General features: G+C 46.0%; 1 long non-coding RNA gene across 2 annotated transcripts in view; it reads right to left on the bottom strand.

Moving 5' to 3' along the window:
• The window catches only part of LOC136377319 (uncharacterized), a 148,513-nt gene that overhangs the window by 90,319 nt on the left and 31,945 nt on the right, over positions 1 to 26,249 (bottom strand). For both annotated transcript variants that reach the window (XR_010746280.1, XR_010746281.1), the window contains exon 2: positions 3,404 to 3,579. This is a non-coding gene — a long non-coding RNA (uncharacterized lncRNA). The remainder of the gene's footprint in view (positions 1 to 3,403; positions 3,580 to 26,249) is intronic.

Below are 26,249 nucleotides of genomic sequence, written 5' to 3'. Positions count from 1 at the left end.
AAACCAGTGCCCCCAACCCATTCGCCTGGTGCCTCCAGGCTGCCAAAGTGCATGCTCACTCCACCCCCCGGCCTTAGAGCAGCCCAATGGGAAAAGGACTGCTGGCCTCACTTTATAGACAAGGACAGTAAACCCAAAGACAGGCAGAACTTGCCCAAAGCCCCACAAGGGGGTAGATGAGGTTCCCCCAGCATTCGCCATCCGTGCATTACGTGTCCACAACAGCCCGCACCTCAGCCTGCTCATTGCTGCACAGCCCGGCCCAAGCCTTACCTCCCCCAGTCAAAGCTTTACCCATTTTAGCCTGGGCATCACAGGCTTACAACCCCCATTCCCAGGCCTGTCTGTGACCTTTAGTCAAGAGCAAGCACTTGAGACATCTTTTCCAATCTCTGGGACATCCAGCAGAAAAGCCCAAGCCATGGATAGAATATGCACATAATGGCCCGTGAGGTTCAGGAAGCTGACCCTGGGATGGCTGAGCCTGGCCAAACAGCATTGGTAAAGAGGGTGAGGTAATTCCACAGAGAAGGGGCTGGCTCTCGGGGGAGGAGCTGGGCCAGCATCGGAGTGGTGGGACAAGGCAGGGAGATTAGAGTCTATAAATATTTGGAAGGCACAAACAACCTAGAGATACACAATTACCTTCCCCAGTAGCCAAGTGTTTTAAGATGTCAAGCAAAGCCTGACCAGGAGGTGGCGCAGTGGATAGAGTGTCAGACTGGGATGCGGAGGACCCAGGTTCGAGACCCCAAGGTCACCAGTTTGGACCCAAGGTCGCTGGCTCAAGCAAGGGGTTACTTGGTCTTCTGCAGCCCCACGGTCAAGGCACATATGAGAAAGCAATCAATGAACAACTAAGGTGTCGCAACGAAAACCTGATGATTGATGCTTCTCATCTCTCTCTCTGTTCCTGTCTGTCTGTCTCTATCTATCCCTCTCTCTGACTCTCTGTCTCTGTAAAAAAAAAAAAAAAAAAAATGTCAAGCAAAACCTTGACCATCATTCACTTCCTATCTCACAAGGCTGGAGGAGATGGCTGGACACTGGTTCCACTCTTGCAGCACAGAGTGTACACAGTAATGTCTGACTGCTGATACCACCCTCATAGGACCTCCTGGGATAGGAACAATAAAGAACACGCACAGGAGCAGTCTCACATTGTCCCATGGACTTCTGGGAAGTGCAGGGGAAACTACTCAGCGCCCAGACCAACAGGAGGGGCCCGAACCACCACAGAACCTTCCCGGAGAGAGGACAACACTGCCAGCCTCCTGGAATCCCTGAGCTCCTCAAACAGAAGGAAAAAGTGAGGACCAGAGAGGGTCCGGGTCCTGCCCCAGTCACACAGGGCAAGTGAGAGTCCGAGCTGCTCCCTGCCTGTCCCGATGCTCAGGCTAGTACTGCCCCATCACTATCACCATCACTACCAGTTCTCCCTGGGTCCCTCCCACACTGTTCGGCCTATTCTGTGCCAGCTGTCACGTGGCCCTCCTGTCTTTCTGACAAGAGCTCTTTGCTGCACCAGGGGGCCTTCCTGTAAAGGGTCCTCGCTCCCTTAAACACGGTCCTTCCAGGGCCGACAGCTCAGAGCGGAGCACACACCCAGAGAAAGGACAGGGAAAATGGGTATAAAATTACATAATAACATCTGATTCACACACAAAGAGGAGGAAAGTTCTCTCAACCATGGAGAGACCCACAGGGACAAGTCAAAGCAAGATGACCAAAGATTTGATTGGTCTTTGAAAGCTTTGTTTGGTCAAAATGTTTGCTCTTATTTTTAAAACGTCTTTGTCGCAGATAGAAATTGTTCTCTAATTTGGTCATACATTTGGATTTCATTATTTTCAGAATGTATTCCAGACATCTAAAATTAAACAGATGTCATCCACCCCGTTTAGACCTAAAAGACTTGTAACCAAACAGTGACTTCAACCCCAATGCAATACCGACTTGGAACACTATGTTTTAGTCATTAAAAGTTTTAAAACTCGGCTCCATTTTTCTCATTTCCTATAATGAGATCTCTTCCCCCTCCTTGAAATACGCCAATTCTGCAAGGGTCAGTGGAAAGTCAAACTGGAGAGTAAAGCAAATTTAAATATGAAAAAATGGAAGAGGAAAATATGAAATCCTTATCCACTGAAACCCTGACTGAGAAACTGAAGCCCGGCTTCGTCACAAAGGAGGAAAAATGGTAAGGCAGAGATACAGAACCCGCGTAAGTGCAGGAAGGGGATTTGGCTTTTAAAGCCTGAATTGTTTTATCGTTCTTTTTCTGACAGAGATTAGATTAGTGAGAATCCTCCCAGCCTGCTCCAAGCATCCTGGGGACAGTTAAGAAAAAAAAAAGACGATTCTTTCTCTCCTCCCACCCTCGTCTCTGAGCTCGTCCCAGGTGTATTTGTTAAACCACACAACCAGGGCAGAAGACGGCGCCTGTTTGAAAGGCCCAGCACCACAAGGAGTGGCAGGTGGGCCGTGGGACATGCCTGGGGAGCGGAGTAGGGGCATCCGGACCCCCTGGGCTTGAAGGTCACATTTGGGTTCGGGCCCACTTGGCCACAAAATGTTTTCAATACATCAATTTCTTAAGCAAAATAGAAAGAAATAGAGATGGATGACAGCAAAATATAGACCAGAGAGGACCTTCGTCTCTCCCATGGGACCTCTGACTGCTGGGTTCTGAATAGGGAGGTAGACCCCCAATATCAAACCCCAGTTTAGTTCCCAGTATACAGAGCTGGGTGTTCTCAGTTGTGGACGCACAAGCTGAATACGCACTGCCCAGCCCGCTCCCTTTTCTGACTGAACTCGGCTCAGGCCCCATTTGGCAGGCCCCTTCCTTCCCCAGATCCCCAGATGCCTGCGACTGTGGGGGAGCCAACACTGGAGGCAGGGAGGGAGGGAGAGCCCTGAACCACTCACCTAATTTCCTGCTCCCCTCCCACCAAATACCTATCTGTCCTCATTCCTCCCCCTAGGGCTCTGCTGGGCAGAAAAGCGCCTCAAAAGATGGAAAACCAGCTTGCTTCCAAAGGATGGCACATCCTGGGGCACACAGCCCTGGAGCTGAGTCCAGTGAGGGGTGAGGGGCTCAGACCTCAGGGAGTGACATGACCAACCACGGACCAACCACGGATCTGGCCCCATAGGGATTGGCAGGATCCTGGTGGGGTGTGCCACATTCACCCGAGGAAGGGAGGCAGGCAGGCAGGCAAAGAAATGCAAACATGGCAACCTCTGTCAGAGGTCAAAATCAAAGAGAAAAAGGTGATGTCTTTGAAACATATAAATGGTCTATTTGGGCCCAAGTTGGACTTGTTTAGTATGTTTTAAACATGAGAACACACCCAAGCAACCTCGCCAAAGCCAACTGTAAGTTCACAAATGCACTTACCCTCCAACTCTTGGGCCGGCCGACCTCTCTGGGCCTGGATTCCTTTGCCTGCACCTTCATAACTGCAAACAGCATCATCCCCGAACCAGAGCTGGATAGATGAGCACTAGGGGCTCTCCACACCACTCCACTGAGAAGGGTTGCGTTCCAGAGCTCGCCAGCAAGGTCTGCCTGCACTGTGGGGGGACAGAGAGAGACAGCACTTAATTCTACGTACCAGCCCGGAACCAATCCATCTGGCTTCACAGATGTGGAAAGTGAGGCCCAGGGAAGTAAGGTGGATCTGTGCAAGAAGATCGCACATTAGAAGAGAAGATCAAGTGTTAAAAACTCATCATACTAGATTGGAAAACTAGATTTTTGCCCACTGGTATATTTCAGTCCTCAGTGTTCTCTGTATTTGAATGGTGTTAAAGACTTTTCAGAGCACCTCTAACCCATTGCCTTAGAGTGAGCCCCACACCCCTAAGAGATGAATCAGGCATGGGAGACTGAGGTCAGACAGGTATAAGATAACACTCTAGATTACCTAGAGAACCAGTGACCACAGCAGGACAAAAACCCAGGCCAACCTTCCCACTAGACCACATGCCCATCAAACTAGCATTTCCACCTACCAATCGGACCTGCTGGAGCTGCCAGAGGGCATCACATGTCTGAGATGGGAACCTGAGGAATGGAGGCGGGGTGGGGGAGGTGGAGAGAGAGTTAGCTCTTCAACTCACTGGGGAGTTAGTAAACAATGACGACTTATTGTGGGAGCCATCAAACGCCCTTTACGTCACTTCTGAGACTCAGAGGGGAGCCAGCTGACTGAGAAGACTCCGTCACTATCGGGATTCTGGACTGACTCCCTCAGCCATATGGCCAGCTAATGCCACTCATTTCTCTAACAGGTGGCTAACAAAGCTCTCCTAGTGCATACAACAAACTGAAGTCACAAAAGGGGCAAATTACCTAGTAATTATTTGCTTTACCAAAGGATTATTTCTTCTTTCCTTCTGGGTTCTTTTTTTTTTTTTTTTTGGTATTTTTCTGAAGCTAGAAACGGGGAGAGACAGTCGGACAGACTTCCGCATGCGCCCGACCAGGATCCACCCGGCACGCCCACCAGGGGGCGACGCTCTGCCCACTAGGGGGCGATGCTCTGCCCCTCCAGGGCGTTGCTCTGTTGAGACCAGAGCCACTCTAGCGCCTGGGGCAGAGGCCAAGGAGACATCCCCAGCGCCCAGGCCATCTTTGCTCCAATGGAGCCTCGGCTGCGGGAGGGGAAGAGAGAGACAGAGAAGAAGGAGAGGGGGAGGGGTGGAGAAGCAGATGGGCGCTTCTCCTGTGTGCCCTGGCCGGAAATCAAACCCGGGACTTCTGCACGCCAGGCCGACGCTCTACCACTGAGCCAACCGGCCAGGGCCACCCCTCTGGGTTCTTGTCAATAGCAAAAGCCCTTGTACTACCTAGCATTTGGGTCTAATCCTATTCACAAAGATTCTGAGTACCTCAGCCACTCAGAAGCACAGAGTTACTCACAGGCCAGGACGTGACACTGCCCTGCACATTGCGCCCGGTGAACAGCTCCTGGCTGGTCTAAACACCAAACCTGCCCACATAGATGGTCTGTGCAGAGAAGGGGGCATGACCACAGAATGAATGCCAAGAAAAGTGGACACAGTCTCCAAGACAATTCCCAAAGGGAAGGCTGGATAAGCTCTGGTTCTTGTCCAGACTCAGAGAGAAACCCTCATTCCACAGATGTGGATGGAGCGCACCAACTGCATGCCAGGCATTGCACTGGGCACCGGAGGACACAGGGAAAAACCAACAACATTCCCAACAAGCTCTCCCAAAGCTTACGGTGTAGAAGGATGTCAAGACAGATGTCAATGCCATGCCTATGAACTCCTACTGTAAACTAACCTAAGGACTCTGAAGGAAAGGAACTCTGGTCTAGGAGAGCTTTTAATAAAGGCAGCTGAGCTAGCCTTTATCAAAAGTCTTTCCCGAAGTAACCGTTAACATCTAAAGGATAAGTGACAGTTAATGAGGCAAAGGTAGGTGGGGCAGAAGATGGTCCAAGAAGCAGCAAGAAGATCATGTGTCAAGGCCCCAGGGTAGGAGGGAATGTGTTATGTTTGAGGAACTAGCAGAAGGCAGTTCAAGTGGCTAGGGAGCAGGGAGCCAGGGGAAACATGACAACAGACAAGGGTTCACAGGACATGCCAAAGAGTGTAGTCCTTATACAGAGAACAATGGGACACCACTGGCACTCTTAAGCAGATGAGTGTAAAGGTCAGTCTGTGTTTGCAGAGAGGGCTCTGCTGCTGAGTGAAAAAAGGACGGAGGAGGGCAAGGTAAAGAGTGGGTGGGCAGCTAGCAGCAGTCAGGGTGATGGACCACAGTGACAGGATTAGGGTGGCACCAGTGAAAATGGACAGAAGTGGCGAGATTCAAGAGCTATAGCATATGAAACTAACAAGACTTGGGCTGGATCAGACAGACTGGGGGCTAGACAGGAACTGTGTCAGGGACATCTCCCAGGTGTCCAGCTGTGTGAAAGGATGGACAGACATACATGCTCTAAGGTGGAGGACCCTGGAGCAGTGCAAGGTGGGTGCGCTAGGGCAGTCAGGGCAGAGTGAGGCTGAGATTCCTGAGACAGCCACGTGGAGATCTGGAGGGTGCAGATGAGTATCCAGGTCCCAAGGGAGGACACAGGGCCTGTACAGAGGGGTGGTCCTTTTCCAAAGCTGTTCAGGGACAAGTCCCAGGACGTTACACCTCTCTTCCCACAGCCCTCCCCTCCATTTCCTCCCCTTGAATATTCTTCTATCTCCCTATAAAATCACCTTGTAAGACAGAGCTGCTTGCCCCAGAAGCCAGAAGTCTTGCATGAGGAAAATCTCAGTCTTTTTCCCGTAAGGAAGCAGCAAGAGAAAATAAGCTTCAACTGAGTGGTGAGGATTAAGTGTAGACACTCAGGAGGACTTCCTGGCTCCAAGGGTGAGACGCTGGAATGCATTAGTAAGCAGGAGTCTGCCTCTCCTTCCCCTGAGGTCTCTGAGATTGGGATGAGTTGCTTTCTTGGGAATCCTGGAACACAGCCCTGCCAAGGAGCAGGGGATTGGACCGAGGGACTGCTGATGCTCCCTGGCCCAGGTGAGTAAGTCCTTTCACAGGAACCGCATCCAACTGGCAAGAATCACTCCATGCACCAAGCACCCCCTATGCACAGCTCCAGTGCCCAGGGGCTTTGCCAGAATTCCCTCATTTGATCCTTGCTCAGTGCCCCTGGGTGAGCAGGAGCCCCATGTGGAAGGTGCAGACACCAAGGCTCAGAGAGGTTAGGTAACTGAGCTGGCACCACACAGGGAGGCAGGGACCTTGCTGGGATAGGGACATTGCTGGGATTTGAACCCTTGACCCACACCAACACCCACACTCTTTCTTCTCCCTCTTCCCCACCCAACCCCCATGATTGCCTGTAATTCTAGAGAGGAGCCTGGTCACGGGTGCTCTTAGAGACCAGAGTAACATAGACTACAGGCAGGGCAGGAATAATCCATAAATAGCATCTCAGTACAAACAGTAATATAAATATTTAATTACATATTATATATAATTTGAAAAGTTATAACAAATATATTACACAACTGTACACAAAGAAGAAAAATTTGCTGCTCATTACCAAGAAAAAAAAAAGATGGGGAAAAATACTGTATGAAGCAGAGCTGTGTGAAAACAGACAAAAGGTAAAGCTTTGTGCCAGCTTTCAAGGTATTTCATACACTTTTGCCAGAGTGCATTCCAGAAACGCTGTGGCTATTTGCACCCTGCAGTGCATGAGGGCTCCCGCTCCCTCCGCCCTCCGGAGAAGAAATGCCTACTAATCTGTAAGATTTCTTACTCTCTTCAGCTATCGATCACACGACTGTTATTTCCCCTCTTTGTCCTTTGTTTTTGTTATGCTTCAAGTTCTTGTTAAGTATAACTTTCTAGAAATTCAATATTAATAAGCTGGGTTACAAAGTTGTTTAAGATGATAATTTAAAGCAAAAAAAAACACAAACAAAATATCTGTCACTTGCAAAGACACTGCTTTGCAAGATTTTAATTCTGCTCCCTGTGGTTGACCACTGACCATGCCCCATACCTGGGCTTCCCTCTGAAGGGAAGCAGGTCTGCCCTGAGCTCGGGGCTCTTCAGGAGAGGGCACTGGTGGCTAGCAGGTGTGCACCCTCCCAGAGCGCAGGAGTCAACTTGACCCCTGCCTCAGACAATAACACTATCCTGCCTCCTGGGCCCTAGAGCCACCTGGACCTTTGCTTACAAAGGTGGCATCACAGCACCCAAACAAGAGAGCCCCACAGGAGCCTAGCTGCACCCTTCCAGGGAACACACCCCATGAGGCTCATGCTGGGCCTTTCCCTAACCCAGGTCTCTGTCACACGTACACATGAGCACCTGTCTCCAAAAAAGCAACTGATCAAAATGAGCCCATGCCACTCAGTCTGCTTACAAGCCTCACAATGCAGAGCAGATCACCTGTGCAGAGCGGGTCACCCGGGCCACCTGCCCTTCCCCCTACCTCACCTCACCCCGAGGAAAGAGCTGGGAGCCAATGGCATGCCTTCGAAACACCCTTTTCTTGCCCTTCACCTTACATTGTGGGAAAAGCTGAGAAGTATGTGCCCTTCTGGCCCAAATGGTTGATGAAGCCAGTGTAGAGGGTGTCTCTCCACAGTATCCCACTCCGTCTGTGTTGCCCCTGAGAGGGCAGATGGTTGATGCAGGGAGACAAGACTCTCTAACAGGGGAGCAGGGACTGGGGGGAGGCCCCCAAGCTGTGTGAAGCAGCTGCCACCGTCTGGGACCTGAGCTCATGATCAGAGAAGTTCCTTGGCGATGGGTCCCGGTGCCCGAGAGCAGCTTGCTTTCCTGGAAATGCACCCCCCCCCCAAGCACCCTTTGGACTCTGCAGCTCTTTCTCTCCCCAGGTTGCCCAGCTATGCAAACAAAGGCATGTTTAGGGGAAGAATAGGCTCAGATTTAATAACCCTCAAATCGGGCTCCACATGTGGCTATTGTTAGGTAGATTTAAACAGCAATTATGGAGGTACCTCCTTCCTCCTCAGCAACAATCTAGGCCCTTAATCCAGCTAAGACCCAGAGAGTTTAGGGTTGAGCTCACAGAGATGAAGGTACCAACTTAAGCAGGGCCTACTCGGGCTGGGGGAGCTGGAATGCGGACTACAGCTCTCCCTAAATCTACGCCTTATTGCCAGCAGGGGCGGGGGCACAAATAGGGGACTGCCTGGCTGAAGTCTACATGATAATTTGGCTTCCAGAGAATTCACATAAAAAGTCCGCAGAAAAGTTTGGATGAGAATTCAGAAAGAAAGGCAAATGCTCCCATGCAAGTCCAAGGCTCAGGCTGAGATGGGGGGTGGGAGGCACGTCCTCCTTCTAGAACTCTGCGGCCCCTGCTTCCTTACCTCCACAGGAGACAGTCTGAACGCCTCAGTTGGGTGTGCAGGGCGGCCCACCACTGACCCGAGGGAACTTAAGCGTCCACGGGGCAAACATCACGGGGGAGCTAGGGCTGCATCAGGAGGAAGGCAAAGCCCCCGTGATGTGCTTCAAAGGTGCTGTTTGCAACTCCACACCCTGCACCTTCGCTCCCAACTGTCCCCTGCCAGGATGCCCTCCCTGCTCCCCACTGTCTGAATCCCTCCTTCCTATGAGTCCAATCTACAGCTCCCACTGCCTTCCTGGGGCCCAGGCCTCTGAGACTGTGCCCACACTGTCTGCACAAGCTTGGGGGGCTCACACTTTGCCCCAGTTGGGGAGAGAGGCAAAGAAAGACAATAAGTGACTCCTCTCCACTGGCTGGGGCTGGCTGCAGCAGGCCGACCTCCACCTCCAAAGGGCAGCCCTTCACTATCCCGTGTCAGCGGAGGGAGCCCTCCTGCGGCTGAGGCCCTGCCCTGGATGAGTGAGTCCTCAGCGTCCTCAGCCCCCCCACCCCGCCCCAGCCCTGGAGGCCAGTGACTTCTGATGACTCAGCACCTCTCTAGTTACCCATCCTTTCAAGTCTGGGTTTTCTTATCCAAGTTTTCAGAGTATTAGCTGGTTCTGCTTTATCACAAAATAATAATGAAAACCATTTGGTGTCAACTATCATCTTGGATAAAGGCCTGTTTTGGTCTAAAGAGGTGAAGGGACCGCAGCCAGCATTCGCGGAGCGCCTCGTCCCTGTCAGGCAGGCACCGTGCGAGGGGACACAGACACCCAGGACAACAGCTTCAGACAGCACAGACCTGGATTTGAATCCTGGTGTCACCACCTGGTGGCTGTGTGACCCTGGGCAAGTTACTTCATTTCCTCACCAGCAAAGTGACAATAACAATAATAACAAGCACAGGGGTTGTCGTGATGACTGAACTAAATGAGCCCATGCAGTCATTCTCAAACTGTGGGCCTGACCAGCAGCACCTGGTAGCTTGTTCAAAGTGCAGACACTCCGGCCCCCCCCCCAGATATACCAAAAGGGACCGTCTGGGGGTGACCCTGCCGGGGAAGGTGGTGTACACTCAGGTGTGAGGGTCTCTGAGCTACCGTGGAAGGTGCTTAGGAACAAGCAGCTGGTAAGCAGGCCATTGTTGCTGTTTCAGGAACCACTATCTGACTCTCCCTCTCCTCCAGGATCAGGGAAGGTAAGTCACTTCTCCAAAGTCAAACAGCTGGAACCCAGGCCACATACCTCTGAAGATCCCAGCCTTCCCCAGACCCTGAGGCAGAATAAGCACTCATGACATTCTCCACACTGCTAAGCAGAGGCTGGCATGGCCAATAGCTATAAAAGCTGGACATAAACTTGCAGGGAAAGCAAAGAAACTGAGAATGGAAATGATCCCTCCAAAAATATGAGGTGCAGATAGGACGCTACTCCTCATCAATAATGGAAATGGGATACACACCAAGGGATCCCCAGGACAAAGCAACTAGATCCTCTTGGCCATCTGCTCGGCACTAAAAACAGGTACTTGAGCTGTGCACAGAAAGGCATCTCTTTCCATAAGTACTTTTCGAACATGAAATGGAAAACACAATTATCAGCTGGTTGAGTAACTTTGTGACTTTCTCTCCGGGACTCAATTTCTCCATCTGCACAGAGGAGAAGCAGAAGCCCCGATGCTGCAGCCTTAGGAGGTGCTGTTTCTCCTCCCGCACCTGCAATCTGGCTGAGGCCTCTGCACTCTCTGTGCCTTGGTGCAGACCGCCCCCTCCCCCACAGACAGGGTCTCCTTGGCTCACAGTCCACAGAGTCTGAGGGTGCTATGCACCTATGAGGTGTGTGTCCGGTAGTTGCCTTGGGGTTGGGTTGTGAAACCCTCCTTTGCCCTGAATTTTCCGGCAGGTGCTAATCTCACCAAAACCGCACACGCCCAAGTCCTCAGAATCACCCCTGAGGTTGTTCCGGGAACTGCACGCTTCACCAAACCCCCATCCCTCTGGCCGTTACCAACCCCCTCCTGCAAATATAAAAAACCCAAAAGTCCTAACCCGGGCGCGCCTTCACAGACCCGCGTCCTAGGGTCAGTGAACTCGCCCGGAGCTCCCAATAAAGCCTGATTCTGTTTATTCGGCTGATTGGTCTTTTGCTCATTCGCACATTGGCGACATATAGGGGTCTTCCATCTTTCAGTGTGAAGCATGGGCTACATCTGCAAGCAGAACCCAAATGAGCCTGAGTCCCAGGCTGGCAGGTGCAGCAGTTCTGGAGAGAGCAGTGCTGGTACCTGGGAAACCACTGCAGAGAACTCACTGCTGCCCTGCTCCCGTGCGTCACCACGTTACCCAAAATTAAAGACCCCTGTGGGTTCTCTTTGTTTCCAGGGGACAATCCAACTAAATTTAATCTGCCTCAACACTCAGCATAATCCCTGGCAAGCCCGAGATTCAATAAACACTTATGGACAAATGTAACAAATGCACATAAAGTAACATTCTCAGTGTACCCCGCCCTGCCCCATTAAACTCATTGCCTGGATAGAGCCCATGAAGCTCCTCTGCCCACCACACTGTCACAGGGCCGCAGCTCCACCATGAACTATCTTAGCTCGCCTGCACTCATCACACAGCAGCCACACTGACAGGTTTTAACTCCACAAGGAAACCAACCTCTGCCCCACCTCAGGGCCTGTGCACATGCTAGTCTCACTTCTGAAATGCTCTTCCCCTATTCTTCACTTGCAGATTCCTTCTCTCTTTAGGTCTCAGCTTGAAAGTCACCTTGTCAGAAAAGCCACTCCATCTACACAGGTCCTTCCTGTTATCCCCTCTCTCTGTTTCTTTAACAACACCCTTCCCAACTTGCCATTATCTTTTAGTTTCTTTACTTTTGTTTTATCTGACTGTGTTCTCACCTCCAATGAAATGTGAGTTCTGGTAAATCAGAGATCATGCCTGCCCTGTTTACCCCTATATTCCCAGTACCTGAAATGCTGAAGATATGTATATATACTTAGAATGGGTAAGTAAATGAATGAATGAATGAGTTCTGAGAAAGAAAGAGAAAAATAATAATAATAGTGATCCAAAATGAATGAGGAGAGTGCTAGCATCCCCTGGTTGCAGGAGGGGTGGGGTGCAGGCAGGGCAGGCCCCTGCCTCCCTCAGAGCCGACAAGATGCCATAGTGGCTTTGGACCTGCAGCAGGCAGACAGAGTGTGGCACTGGAGAGCTCACCATGAACTGATGGTAACACTGCCTGACCTGTCTGTCACCTGCTACCCCTGAACCAGGACATCTGTGGGCCATGATCACCATGAGCAAGCTAGGGGCTGAGCCCAAGGAGAGGAGATCTTTCCCTTCCCTGCCAACCTATCCCTTCTCAAGACCCATTGTGAGTCAAGGCCAGTGGCAGGAGATGGTGTCGGGCAGATAGATATATTTTGCTCACCCTGTTAAAGATGGCCACTGCCCACATGGGGTGGCTGATTGCCTTTCGTGCTGGGGGAGGGGCTTTCGCCCCAAAAGGTTTTTAAAAAGGAGAAGCTAGGAGGCCATTTGAGGAGAGTGATTACATTCTTGTAGAGAGGAATAGCGCATGGTGTAGCAGGGCAGGGAAGCCATGTGGAGGAGGCAGCCAAAATGGCGGAATGGGGGAAAGAGAAGCCAGTTCGTGGAGGAGAAGGAGATGGGGAACAGAGGTGAATAAGACTGGTGAGGTAGAAGCCTTTGATTCTAGGAAAATTCAGATGAGTCAGTAGTTTGTGAGTGCTGAATGAGTGGGTTTTGGAGCCCAGTGTGTTTGTTTTAACTTGCTTGCCGGGTGCAAGTCTAGAATAAAGGGAAATGGACCACCAGTTTTTGGTTCTGTTGATTCCTTATCGTCTGTCCAAATCAAATGTGAACCTGCGTTGGCCAGGCAGCTGTGATGGTGGCCGCAAATACTGGCTTTACAGATGGGAGAGGCACCCAGCCGAGGGAAGCAGCCATTGACGCCATGTTGGTTCTACCAAACAGGCCCCCAACGGGAGCCTGGGCTCATTAAGTGTTCCTTTTTCCCTGGGGTGGGGGTGGGGGGGCACCTACAGAGAACATCAGACTCTGAACCTAGTCCCTGGATGGATCCCAGCCAGCATTTCCAGTTTATGAGTTTCTCTAGGCAGATATGTGCCTGACTGGTCTGGATTTATCATTGGAATTTTTGCCTTTCATGGGAGTCTCAGCTTCTCCTTCCCAGACTTATATTTGAAACAAGCTGTGATGGATGGTCATGCTAACAGGAAAACTAACAGCTGGTCACCATTTATTTATGCAAAGAACCTCATGCCGGGAAAGACTTCTATATACCACATACATGCCAACTGAAAGTCCTTCTGTATCATGCACAGGCCAGCTGCATGTGGTGTCCCATGAAATGGGAGTCATCGCTTCCACATCCGCTTCCCACACCCCTGAATCCCATCCTGAGGATGCGGAGGGGGTTCTCTTCCCGCTCCTGTCCTCACTCATTTGTGGCCTTAGACCAGAGTATTTACACAGCACAGCCAGCAAGATCCATTAGCAGGGTGTAAATAGCTCTCAGCTCTTCAAAGACCAGAGTGATCCATTCTGTGAGGTCTGAGTTAGCCCTGCCAGGAGCTTGCATTTCAAGCCTTATTCATCTTCCTGATAACTTCCATAAAGGGCCAACACTGCCTTTTTGGTATGCTGGACCTGCCAACAGCAACCCAGTGGGATTTTCACAAGAAATTTGCTGAGCTCCTACTGTATACATAATTCTGTTCCTCTGGGAAAGAAAGAAAGAACAGGAAACAAATACATTCACAATTTTCTAGGAAACAAGGCACAATGGATAGGAAATACTGTGAGTCAAATGACACAGAAATTCTAAGAAACCAAGGTCAGAGTGGCATCAGGGATAGTGGCTGAGGCCAGAGAGAGTGGCTGAGGACACAGCCCTAGCAGTCAGAAAGACTAGGGTTCGAATCCTAACTCTGTCTTTTTGTAACTGTGAGACCTGGGACAAATGGTTTACACTCTCTGGGCCTAGGTTTCCTCATCTGTAAGAGGAAGGTAAGAATGGTCATTACAGGGTCTTGTGAGGACTAAAGGAACTAGTACAGGAAATGTACTTTGCCAGGTGTTGGTCAAGAAAGTTTGTAAAATATGATTTTTATGTTTGCTCACTTATAGTTTGCATTGGAGGCTGGGCAGCGCCAAGTATATGTGGTCTGTGAAATTGCAAATTACCTTTCTGCTTGGGAAGGGCCATTGTTTTGCTAATATTTGCTGGAGGAGAGGTTTTCGCACCAGAAAGTTTGAAAACAGAGAAAGAAGACAGAGTGCTGAGAAAGAAATCATGTTTGCAGAGAGGAGCAGGAGAAGGAGAGAAACCATGCTGGCAGGGAAAGAGAAGGTGTGCAGATGGGAAACCAGAACTGAGGAGCTTTGGGAGCCCTACTGAGGTGTGTGGGATCCTTTGATTCTAGGAGGAACCGGAGAAGATTCTCCTGGTTGTGGAACTGGAGAATGAGTCAGTGACTTTGGGAGCCCTGAGTGAAAGGGAAGTGTTTTTCCTGTGTGTTTGCTCGTCTGCCGGTGCGAGACTTTAATAAACAGAATGGCCCACCAATTTTGGCTCCACTGTTTTTTACTGTCTGTCTGAATCCAATGAAAACCTGCATGTGCATGGCCATGATGGCAGCGGCCTCTGGCCCTACACAGGGCACCTGGAAACACTTAGGAAACATCACTGTGGTTTGTTCTAAGAGGAAGATTTCCAGAGAAGAGAAAGTGAGTTTTTAAGCTTTGGAAACAGTGAGGAACACAGACCCAGGCCCTGATGTGTCATCCTACCCTTGTGGGATGACAATGTTGGCACATGTGGCCCGCCTCGGATCAAGTCAGAGGAGAGGGAGGGACCAGCTGTTGGTCTTCCAACAAGTGATAGAAAAGTTCACTTCCAAGACTTCTGATCAAGATAGCAGCACAGGTAAATTTGGTACTTGCCACTTCCCACAACCACATCAAAATTACAACCAAACTAAGGAACAACCATCACTCATTGATACAGAGAACATTTTGATGGTTGCCAGATGGGAAGAGGGTTAGGGATTGGGTGAAAAAGGTGAAGGGTTAAGAAGTACAAATTGGTAGTTACAGAATAGTCATGGGGATGTAAAGTACAGCATAGGGAATCTAGTCAATAATATTCTAATAACTATGTATGGTGTCAGATGCGTACAGGACTTATCAAGATGATCACCTAGTAAGTGATCACCTAGTAAGTTATATAATGTCTAATCACAGGGTTATGAACCTAAGACTAATATACTAATATATGCCAACTGTAACTGAAAAAATAAAAATTATTTTTAAATGAAAAAAAAAAAAGAAAGAAAAAGTCACCCCCAAGAGCCACTCAATCTTCCAGGAAAAAAGAGTCAAATTCCCATACCAAATTAGCCCCATAGAAAAGACTGTCCAAAAGCACAGGGTCTGACAGTCCTTGGCGGGGGGCAGGCCTGTCATTCAGGGAAACGGAGTCAGATCATGGCTATGTGACAGGACACAGGATGATGGGTGCAGGGAGATCACCTGCTCCTTGGCAACACTCCCATCAGCTTGGCTGCAGAAAGGAGCTTGGAGGAGAGGAGCACAAGGCTTGTACCCCGACAGGCAACTGTCACTGGCTTCTGTTTCTAACCAAAACCTCCTCCTTTCTTGGTCAGACTCTAAGTCAGAGTGCAAAAGGGAACACCTGCAGCTGTGTGGATCTTCACAAAGCACTTCCCCACCCTTTGTCTCAGGTCACCCTCACAACTACTCTGAGGAATAGGTGGAGCTGACATGAGTATCATCTGCACTTTGCAGATGAGACTGTGGATCAGAGAGGATAAGCAACTTGCCCAAAGTCACAGAGCAAGGCAGTGGCAATGCTGAAACTCAAACCCAAGTCTTCCAACGCCTGATCCAGTCCTTGTTGCCTTTCTCCTCTGACTCTCTCCTCATCAGTCCCAGCTCCCCAAATCAGGACAGTTTGAACAGTAAAACTATATGCTACATCACAAAAAGCCTTTCAGCCAAGCATGAGATTCCATGGGTGCAAATGATATATTGCATATGGCAACTTCCCAGATGTTCCCAAGATTGCAAGAGCGCTCCTAGAGTGAAGACAAGATGGTGTCAAGAGGGGAGCAACTTGGGTTTTTGTCAAGAGGAAATGGCAAAATAAATTGTGTGTGCACATGTGTGTGCATGTGTATCTGATGGTATTCCACACATGTGTGCATGCACATATACACACACAGATGTTGATCTTGCTGTATTAGCATGGATAGAACATCAAGACATTGGTGAGTGAAAACGACCAGTTGCTGAATGAGGCATGCTATATGATCCCAAGGGCACTGAAAAAACAATGAAAACAAAACCACATTATTGTGTCTAGATTCATAAACACGTGCAAATGCACAGAAAAACATCTGGCAAGACCCACACTCTACAATTTATCTCTCATGAGCCCCTGAAGAACCACTCTCCAGCCTTCTCCACTTGTTCTATGCCCTGGACAGTTGATCTGAATAAACTGCATCACTGGGTCTCCTTCCCTTCCAGTCAATGGCAAGTAGCAGTAGGAGAGCAAAGGAATGGAGGAGAATGTGATAGAGTACTTATTCTCCCACTTCCCTCCCTGGGGTCTCTATATACTGGCCACATCCCTCCACCAAAAGTCACAGCTCATTTCCAAGGTACCCACACTCTCTTCTTCCAAGTTCTAGTTCCTTGTGCCTTCAGGTAAGAATGGCTTCCTGCTGCAGCAGGCTCTGGGGTGCTGCACTATGCTTGTGGGGCCCCTTCCCACAACTTTGTTCATTGTTTCTATACAGTGTGTCCGTAAAGTCATGGTGCACTTTTGACTGGTCACAGGAAAGCAACAAAAGAGGATAGAAATGTGAAATCTGCACCAAATAAAAGGAAAATCCTCCCAGTTTCTGTAGGATGATGTGGCAGCATGTGCGCATGCGCAGATGATGACGTAACACCGTGTATACAGCGGAGCAGCCCACAGCCATGCCAGTAGAGATGTGCATGGTACAGAGGAAAGTTCAGCATGTTCTGTGGCTCGCTAAATTCGAATCCATGACCAAAGTGCAACGTGAATATCGGTGCATTTATAATGAAGCGCCACTACATAGGAATAACATTACTGGGTGGGATAAGCAGTTGAAGGAAACTGGCAGTTTGGTAAAGAAACCCCATTCTGGTAGGCCATCAGTCAGTGATGAATCTGTAGAGGCTATATGGGATAGCTACCTAAGGAGCCCCAAAAACTCTGTGCGTGAGCCCATATCGAACTACACTGAATAGGTATGAAACTGGGAGAGTTTTCCTTTTATTTGGTGCAGATTTCACATTTCTATCGTCTTTTGTTGCTTTCCTGTGACCGGTCACAAGTGCACCATGACTTTACGGACACACTGTATTAAAACCTCCTCAAATTATCCTACTTAGAATGTGCCATCTGTTTCCTCCTAAGACAGAGCCCAAACTGATAACAGTGGTTAACTGGGGCGGGAAGTGGGGAGAGAGGAACAAACACCAGGATCTGAGGTGCAGTCACCTGTAGTGACATCAGCCTCTTCAGGAACTGTGTGTGCTGTATGGCTACCTTTACTGTGAAATTTTCAAGCATACACAAACATAGAATACTATAAAAAGGTCCCAGCTTCAACAACCACCAATTTATAACCAATCTTGTTTCAACTATGGTCATAGCCACTCTCCACCCCATATTGTTCTTTTGTTTTGTTTTGGTTTTTTGAGAGAGTCAGGGAGAGAGAGACAGAAACATCAAGCTGCTCCACTATGTGCCCTGACTGGGGAATCAAACCAGCAACCTCTGGGCTCCGGGACCATGTGCCAACTGAGCCATTCGGCCGGGCTCCCATATTGTTTTAAAGCAAATCCAAGACATTGTATCACCTGTGATTTTTAAAATTTATAAAGAAACTATTTCTACATTGCCTGGGTGGTTAAAAATTAATTTAAAACAAAAGCATTCTTAAATTTAGAGCTTCTAAGGGTGAGGAGACTATCCCTATGTTTAGTTTGTATCGGTCAAGGCCTTTCTCTCCCATCTGTCTTAGCACCATGGCTTGGAGGCTGGCCAGGAGACCATGCTGGCCCCCATGGTGGTCTGGGTCTTTGGTGGCACTGGAGGTCCTTGCCAACCTGTCCTAACTGTAGAGGATCTCATTCTTAACCCAGAGCCACAGGAATACCTCCCATTGGAGCATCTTCTTTTGGGTTCTGCTCAGCCTAGGTTTTTGTTTTCGTTTTAATTTTTGTTGAAGTGCCACTTGATATTTGTTAGCTTTATTCTAGGTTGCCACATTCAGTTGTAGACCGTTCATTTTCTTTGCAATACAGTATTCCATTGTGTAATTTATACCATAGTTCACTCATCCATTCTACTCTTGATGGGAATCTGGGTGGTTTCCAGATTGAAGCTATTACAAATGGTGCTGTTATGGACATTCTAATACATGTCTTTCAATGTTTGATGTCCATATGCACAGACTTCTGTTGGCTATATACCTAAATGGAATGGCTGGATCATAGAAGGCACATGTTTAATCTTGGTAGAGACTGAAAGTTATCCAAAGTGTATATGATTTCTGGTATTCATCATCCTTGCCAACACCTGGATATTTTCTGGGTTTCTTTGTTTGTCTTTAGTCATTCTGGTAGATGTGATGTATCTCATTGTGATTTTAATTTGCATTTTCCTGATGACTAATGAAGCTGAGCACTGTTTCACATGGATTTTTGGCCATATGGACATCCTCTTTGATGAAATATCTTTTTAGGTCTTCTGTACATTTTTGTAGTGAGTTGTCTTCTTTTTCTTATCAATTTGTAAAAGTTATTTATATTTATATATTCTGGATACAAATCATTTATCAGACATAGGTTTTGTAAATTCTTTCTTACATTCTATAGATTGCCTTTTCAATTTCCTAATGGTGTCTTTTGATGAAGAGAAATTGTTTATAAAATTTAACATGGTTCAACTTATTTTCTTGTATGGCTAACAGTTTTGTGGCTTGTTCAAAAAAATCTTTGGCCCTGGCCAGTTAGCTCGGTGGATCGAGTGTTGGCCTGGTGTGCAGACATCCAAGGTTCAATCTCTGGTCAGGGAACACATGAGAAGCGACCATCTGCTTCTTTTCCCCTCTCTTTTCCCCTCCCTCTCCCCCTTCTCTCTCTCTTGGCCTCTCATGGCCAGTGGCTGGATTGGTTTGAGCATCAGCCCTGGGTGCTGAGGATAGCTCAGTTGGTCTGAACATCATCTATAGGTGATGAGGATTCAAACATTGGCCCCAGACAGGAGTTGTCAGGTGGATCCCAGCCAGGGCACATGCGGGAGTCTGTCTCTCTATCTCCCCTCCTCTCACTTAAAAAAAAAGAAAAAGAAAAAAAGAAATATTTGCTATGCTGCTTTCAGTTTATATAAAGTTTTTTTTATGGAAAAAAATACACCTATTAGAAGTTGAGTAAGAAAAGCCCTAGGAAACCACTAATAGAGACACCAAATCAGCAGTCCCAAGAAGCAATGGCTATGCAGTTGCCTCAGTTAGAAAGACAAACTCAATTTTTTATTATCTTGTTAGCAGCCACTTATAAGAACCAATGCTCTCCTCACCTATAAAGATGAAAAGACAGCAGTTCAGACTGAATTCATCTTCATCAAGATATTAGAATATTTTTAAGTTTAAAACTAACTACTGAATACTTAAATATAGGCCAATGACCAACAAACAGGATAAGAGCTAGGGTCTTGAACCATAAGGCATAGTAAAAAAAATACCAGCATTAGAAGTGAAATGGCTTCCACAGGATAAGTGTTTTTAGGAGGAGCAGTGCTCTTGCTATAAGGGCCTCTTCGCTCCCAGAAGTTTGCATCCTATCCTGTATGGAAATATTTCTAAAAACTTCCACCAGGGGGCATTTATCCCACTGAAATTCATAAATAAAAACAAGATTAACACACTTAATAGTGATATCACAGCACTATATGTTAATCTAAGGAATTTTAAGTGTCTGTTAAAATGACAAAAGTTTCTCTGAAAATCAATTATTTTCATGGTTTAAACAGCAGTTAAGTCTGGAATGCAATGGTGGCCTAAGCTTAAAGCTTTCCTCACATCTAAAAAAACCAAAACCAACAAACAACTACAAAACTTAGGTCCACAAAAGGAAAAAAAAAAGTCCATCCATAACCATGTTTTCAGCATTACTAGGAGCTAGATAATACTTAGTTAAATGTAAGCACCAAATTCTAACACAGCACACTCCACTGCTGTAAGTGTGTGTGTACAGAGAGCAGAAACGGGGAGTCTTAAGAAATTCTGTGAAAAACACAGAACAGGCATAGAGGACATAGATGAAGCACAGACAGACTCATGCCTGAAAGGGCAAGTATAACACTAACTGCAAAACATTTGTCATTTATACCTGAATAAAGTCGAAAAAGAACACTAAATGTAAAGTATTGAGCATAAGTCTGAAACTTAGAAGTTCACAACACTGGCTGCAGAGAAGGTAACTGAAAGTAAATGGGGTCAGAGGTAGCAATGTCAGAGAAATACAGCTTTTGGGAAGAGAAGAAAATAAAAGATGTGTTGCCCATTAGAGATGAGGTAGTAAAGAAAAAGAAGAAAATAGAGGGAAAAATTAATAGCCCTGCAAAAAACAAATCATAGAAACAAAATACACCAAGCCCTCCCCCTCCCTTCTGCTAGCACTATCCATTCAATAAACTGTACTTCACTCCACAAAATGCCTAAGAGTGTGTGGGAGGGGGAGAGGGGAGAGGGAGGGAGGGAATCAGACTAACCCCATACTAAGCTACTAAAAGAAAAAAAGATTAAATATGAACCAAGACATTTCAGCTAATAAAAAACCCCTTGCCCACAAAATCAACCATGAAGAAGAAAACTATAAATTAACATTTCAGACTAAATTAAATATTATAAAACAAACATTTGAAGATGTTTTTAAAAAGTAGAATAAAAAAACCCACAAAAAACAAACAAACAAACAAAAAAGTAGAATCACACATAAAAACTAACAGTAGAAGATGACTTTCAAAATCAGGAACAAATGCAATTAGAGTTGATGGAATTCAGGAAAAATTTTAAAGACAACATCCAAACTATCTTATAAATAAAGAATAGATTACAAGGTGCCCAAAAGAGGATAGGTTCAAATGAAAATTTGAAAAGGGATATTAAAGAACGAGTGTAAAACAAAAAACAGAATGAAAATAAGTTGTAAAGAACTTAAAAAGGGTCAGAGAGGAAGTAGATGAAATGGAAGGAAACCAAAGAAGGTCCAACATATGTAAAATTGGAGTCCATGAAGACATAAAACAATGAACCTGAAATAGTATTTAGAAATACAATTAAAGCAAACTTTCCAGAAATATAAATCCTACATCAACATATTGAAAAGGTCTACTGTGTCCCTTAAAAAATTGACCTGTTACAATCAGGTCTGAGATGTATCCTAGTAAAACTATTAAAGTCTAATGGCAAAAAAGAATCCTGAGGACTTATAAATGAAAAGGTCAAGATAAATGAAAGGTTATTCAGGTAACAAATTTAGGTTGACATCAGACTTCCTAAGGATAACATACAGGACAAGAATGAAGTAGCATTTTCAAGACACTGAACAAAAGAGAGTAAAGGCTAAATATTTCACATCCAGCGTTCACCCAACCAAGGTTTACCCTACCAAGAGAAAACTGAGGGAATTTCAGCAATTGGCCTGAGTGATCATTAAACATATATAGTTATAGAGCTAAGAATAAAATAAGGGTGTGGTCATAGTAACAGAAGAGTACATAAACATTAAATGTTCTGACAAAGTAGAAAGAATGACTTTTAAAATGATAACAAAGGGAAAAGTGAAACAGAACCACTGATTATTATTGATATTTAGATAACAAGTGAGAGTTAAAGAATATCATTTAAATCTAACAGACTAGATAGTAAATATGATATTTAAGAAAAGGGGGTGGGGTTGCAGTTAGGGCAATACAAAAGGTATAAATACAAAGGCAACCACCAGATCAAAAATACAAACTTTTTGGCTCTGGCAGTTTGGCTCAGTGGTAGAGCATTGGCCCAGTGTGTGAAATTCCAGGGTTCAATTCCCCCATCAGAGCACACAGGAGAAGCGCCCATCTGCTTCTCCACCCTTCCCCCTCTCCTTCCTCTCTATCTCTCTCTTCCCCTCCCGCAGCCAAGGCTCCATTGGAGCAAAGTTGGCCCGGGCGCTGAGGACAGCTCCATGGCCTCCACCTCAGGCACTAGAATGGCTCTGATTGCAGCAAAGCAACGCCCCAGATGGGCAGAGCATTATTACCTCCTGGTGGGCATGCCGAGTGGAGCTCAGTCAGGCACATTCAGGAGTCTGTTTGTCTCCTCGCTTCTAAGTTCAGAAAAATACCAAAAGAAAAACAAAACCAACTTTTCTAAATACCAAGGAAAATTAAACAACAACAGAAATACATCAAATAGAGCAAGAAACTCAGTTAACATAATACATGCAGTCCTAAACCAGCATCTCAGCATATTACTTAAAGGGGAAACCTAGCGGCATCTCTACTGAAGTAAAGAACCAGGCACAACACCCCTTTCCCACTATTAGCAGTGGACTATAAGTATCACTAATGCAATTAGACAAGAGAGAGCAATAAGAGGCTTGAGAACTGGAAAAGAAGGAAAGCTGACTCACATAGGACATGACAGTGTATCTAGAAAACCTAGAAAGGAAATGATAAAACTAACTCAATTGCTCAAACTCTTTGATCTCAGAACCCCTTTATTCTCTTAAAAATTATTAAGGCTCTCAAAGAGTTTTGTTTATGTGAATCAAATCTATGGATATTTGCTAGATTAGAAATTGAGACCGAATATTTTTAAATATTTATTAATTAAAATAATAATAAACATGTTAACATAAATAGCATATTTTTAAAATAAGCATAAACAGAAACTTTCAGTGAGATGAATGACATCATTTTATATTTTTATGTATCTCTTGGTGTTGTAGAAAACAACTGGGTTTGCCCACCTGCTTCAGCATTCAATCTGCTGTCACACATTGTGTAGCTTCTGGAAAATTCCACTGTACAACTAAGAGAGAATTAAAGTTAAAAGGGCAAATTATGGCCCTGGCTGGTTGGCTCAGTGGTAGAGTGTTGGCCCAGCATGTGGATGTCCTGGGTTCGATTCTCAGCCAGGGCACACAGGAGAAGTGACTATCTGCTTCTTCATCCCTCCCCCTCTCTTCTCTCTCTCTCTATTCCCCTCCCGCAGCCATGGCTCCATTGGAGCAAAGTTGGCCCGGGTGCTGAGGATGGCTCCATGGCCACACCTCAGGTGCTAGAATGGCACCTGTTGCAATGGAGCAACGCCCCAGATGGGCAGAGCACCGCCTCCTAGTAGGCTTGCTGGGTGGATTCCAGTCGAGCGCATGCGGGAGTCTGTCTCTCTGCCTCCCCGTTTCTCACTTAAGAAAAATACAAAAAAAAGGGGCAAATTATGTCTTTGTATTATTATAAAAATTGTTTTTGAACTTGTGAATCCACTAAATGGGTCTCAGGAACCCCTAAAGGTACTGGGACCATGTATTGAGAGGTACTGAATTAACTCAAACAATAAAATAATTAAGCAAGGTAGTAGGATATAAAATCAACAACAAAATCAAAAGTCAATAGTAAGAGTCAATAGCCTTCATAGACACAAATAATAACCAACCATAAGATGTAACAGAAGAGAAACCCCCATTTACAATAGTAATAGAAAAGTTAAAATACTTAAGAATAAACCTAATAAGAAATGTTGAAAACCTATAAGAAAACTATAACACACTCCTAAAGAACACAAAAGTAGACTTGAACAAATAAAACAGACATCCTTTGTTCATGGTCAGGATGTCTCAACATCATTAAGATGTTTGTTCTCCCTAAGTTAATGTTCAAACTTAATGTAAGTCCAATAAAAATTTTCTGCAGCTAAACAAGCGGATACTAAGGTTCATATGGAAAAAGTAATCTGTCAGAATAGGTAGGAAAACACTAGAAATGCAACTAGCCCTACCAGATAGTGTATATATTACAAAGCCTCTATAATTAAACCAGTGTGGTGATGGCAATAAAGAGGGAGATTAATGGAAGACACTATCAAGTCCAGAAATCAACCAAATCTACATGTGAAAATCTAGAATACAATAAAGATGATATCTCAAACCATTTAGGCAAAGATGGGTTTTATAACACAACGTATTGGTACACTGGATAGACATTTGGAGGAAAAAACTAAATTACAGTAGATCCATTCCTTATCTCACATACAAAAATAAATTCCAAACAGACTAGAGAGCAAAGTATAAAAAACTAAATTATGTCTGTACTAAAATCAAACATGAGTGAATTCTTCAATAACCTGGTGTAGCAAAGCTTTCTGATTATGAATCAAATTTCAGATGAAATCAAATTTAAAAATTGATCACTCTGACTACAAATTATTTAAATTTTGCATGGCAGAAAATACCACTAGCAAAAAATTAAAGGACAAAAATCAAACTGGAAGAAAATATTTGTGATAAATATCACAAATAAAGGGCTAATATTCCTTTAAAAGACTCCCAAAAATCCTATAGAAAAGTAAGCAAAGACATAAACAAATCACCAAAAAGACATAAAAATGGTTCTGAAACGCAATAAACAATTCAAATGCTATAGAGATGTTCACTTGAAACCTATGTACTCTTATCAATCAATGTCACCCCATTAAATTTAATTTCTAAATAAAAAAGAAAGGAGGAAAAAAGCACTCAGGTTTAGCTGGTTCTGGCTCGGCTGATTGGCTTGAGTTGAGCTCTTGACTTCTCTGAGGCTTGATTTTTTCATATATTGGAGTAAAAGGATTGAGTCAGATAACCTCCAGGGTGTCTCAGCTCCGAGTGTGAAATTGGTTTGTCTCTGCTGCAGCCATGAAGTTACAGAAAGAGGGTGCCCTCCGCTTGTCCGCCAGCCTTCCATTCTCCCTTTCCCCCTAGCCCCTCATACTGGGGGAAACATCCTTTTGGAGAGTCAGGGTACAGGAAAAGAACATATATTCAACATTATATATAATCAGAAATGCAAATTAAGACTTCACCAGGACACAATTTTTCACCCATCAGATTGGCAAAACTTCAAAATCTTGACAATACACTCTGTTGGCAAAGCTGTAAGAAAACAATCTTGTACGTTGCTGATAGGAATGCATACTGAAGAATTTGACAATACTAACAAAACTGCCCATTTATTTACCCTGATTTAGCAATCCTACTTCTAAGAAATTACCCTAAAGATACACCTCCAACCATTAGAATATACACACATAAAGTTTATTCATTGCGCCCTAATATCAGAAACTACTTAAATTCTCAAACACAGGAAATTGGTCCCACATTAACTATGTTACATGTTACACAGATACAATGGAATAAGTAATATGCTGCTGTGGAAAAGAAAGGAAAAGGGCTCTATAAATTGCTAGAGTGATTTTTAGAAGATACTGTTAAGTAAAAAAGCAAGATGTGGCCCTGGCCAGTTGGCTGGCCTGGCATATGGAAATCCCAGGTTTGATTTCCATTCAGAGCACACAGGAGAAGCAACCATCTGTTTCTCCACACACACACCCCTTCCTCTCCTACAGCCATGGCTCGATTGGTTCAAGTGCATTGGCCCCGGGGACTGAGGATGACTCCATGGAGCCTCTGTCTCAGGCGCTAAAAATAGCTCAGTTGCAAGCATGGCCCCAGATGGTCAGGGCATCAGCCCTAGACAGGGGTCACCAGGTGGAACCCAGTTGGGGCACATGCAACAATCTGTCTCTCTGTCTCCCCTCCTTTCACTTGGAAAAAAGAAAGTAAAAAAGAAAAAGCAAAATGCAAAAGAATATATATATATAGTAGGCTACCTTTTGTATAAGAAAGAAGGGAAATTTAAAAAATCATACATGTGTTTGCTGATTTTTGCAGAAAGGGAAGGGAAGGGAAGGGGAGGGAAGGGAAGGGAAGGGAAGGGAAGGGAAGGGAAGGGAAGGGAAGGGAAGGGAAGGGGAGGGGAGGGGAGGGGAGGGGAGGGGAGGGGAGGGGAGGGGAGGGGAGGGGAGGGGAGGGGAGGGGAGGGGAGGGGAGAGGAGGGGAGAGGAGGGGAGGGGAGGGGAGGGGAGGGGAGGGGAGGGGAGGGGAGGGGAGGGGAGGGAAGGGAAGG

This window comes from Saccopteryx leptura, chromosome 6, assembly GCF_036850995.1.
Source record: "Saccopteryx leptura isolate mSacLep1 chromosome 6, mSacLep1_pri_phased_curated, whole genome shotgun sequence".
Taxonomy (NCBI): Eukaryota; Metazoa; Chordata; class Mammalia; order Chiroptera; family Emballonuridae; genus Saccopteryx; species Saccopteryx leptura.
Note: the sequence above shows the minus strand (reverse complement) of the source record. Positions and strands in the feature narration are given on the sequence as shown.